The 1715-nt window shown below is 38.5% G+C and overlaps 1 pseudogene; it reads right to left on the bottom strand.

The window, feature by feature from the left end:
- Positions 1-468: 468 nt before the first annotated feature.
- On the bottom strand, positions 469-1423 carry LOC100028713 (heterogeneous nuclear ribonucleoprotein D-like; annotated as a pseudogene).
- Positions 1424-1715: the final 292 nt, after the last annotated feature.

Below are 1715 nucleotides of genomic sequence, written 5' to 3'. Positions count from 1 at the left end.
CTACTTTTGGGGATTTTCTTTTCTTGAAAGTGATTTCACTCTGTATCCTTGTTAGTTATTTCACTCCTGCATTATTTTTGTGGCAATATTTTAATTTTGGTTGTGGAGGATTCTCATGGTGGTACAGAGATGCTGAGGATTACTCTTCCATCTTGGTTCCTCCCCTGGGAATCTTGACAATATTTTTAAAGAATAATTCTAATTTTATATTCATCCTCCATCATCTGTCCTTATTTTCTTTTTCCTTTTATTTAAACAATCACAAGTAATTTATTGTTGGGAATCATTTAACTTGAAATTATACAAATAAAGTTTGTATAAACACAAATCCACATTTGTCATAACACAGATGGCAAAGGACAAAGTAAAAACAAGAAAACTAAATCAGCTGCTGTATACAATTAGACACAGTTGTGTCATGTACATTACCAGCCTTTTATAAAATAGTGATGTCAAATTGTTAGAAGACTATTCTCCATTCAATGTCTTCATCCTGCAAGATAAAATTGCTATAACATCTGCACCTGTTTTCTCCATGTCCTCCTTTAATATGGTTGGATAATTGTTTAGGTGACTACCACTACCTCAGGATGGTTTGCCATATGTGCTTTGTTGACCACTGTAGTCTGCATCTCTTTCTATATCCAGAGTTCCCACAGTTATACCCAGCATGAACATATCTGCCGTGACCACTATAGTTTTGATCACCACCACATGCAATATTATAATTTCCATATCCTTGACTATAATAGTTATCAAATCCTTGGATCCAGTTTAGTCTAACCATGTCCACCAGTTGTAGCTCTGCTCCCTATTTCTTTTGTTGCTGTTGCTGCCTGTATACCTCTTTCTGTTTGGAAACTTTGATTTCATGCTTCTCAGAAACAATCTGGTATCTGTTTTCTAATCATTTCTTTACTGGTTTTTCATCTGTATATATGATAAAACAGAATCCTCTTCTTTCGTTTGTTTTTGTGTCCATGGGTAGTTCAACCTTCTCAATTTCTCCAAATGCTCCAGAATATTCTTCAATTTGTTCTTCAGCCATATCTGGTCTCAGTTTCCTGACAAATACTTTGGGAGGGGGGCTGGCCTTCCCCTTTAAAGCTTTAGTGCTTTGGGGGTCTATCAACTTGCCATTTAACTTGTGTTCTTTAAGTTTCAGAACCTTATCTATACTGGCAGCATCTTTGAAAAGCACAAATCTGAATTCTCTCAATGTTCTCATGACAGGGTCTGTTTTAATTGTGCAGTCTACAACCTCTCCAAAATGAGACAGGTATTCACCAAGATCTTTCTTGCTCTTATCCCAGCTTAGACCTCAACTAAACATTTTACCGTTGTCCTACTGATTCTTGCTGGTGTTGATTTTGGATCCTTTGGTGAACACCTCCATGTTGCTGTACTCATTCATGTCCTTCATGGTGGTAGGGTTGTTGGTCAGGGGCAGGTGGCGGGGAGAGGGAGTCACCTGCATGGCTGCATTGTATGGAGCCGAATTTAAAATGGTGGTGATGAGGCAGCTAGGTGGCTCAATGATTTCAGAGCCAGGCCTAGAGATGGAAGGTCTTGGGTTCAAATCTGAACTCAGGCACTTCCCAGCTGTGTGACCCTGGGCAAATCACTTAACCCCCATTGTCTAGCCCTTACTATGCTTCTGCCTTGTAACCAATAAAGAATATTGATTCTAAGGTGAAAGGTAAGGGTTTAAAAAA

The sequence above is a fragment of the Monodelphis domestica genome, chromosome 8, assembly GCF_027887165.1.
Source record: "Monodelphis domestica isolate mMonDom1 chromosome 8, mMonDom1.pri, whole genome shotgun sequence".
Lineage (NCBI taxonomy): Eukaryota > Metazoa > Chordata > Mammalia > Didelphimorphia > Didelphidae > Monodelphis > Monodelphis domestica.
This window is presented reverse-complemented; position numbering and strand designations above follow the sequence as displayed.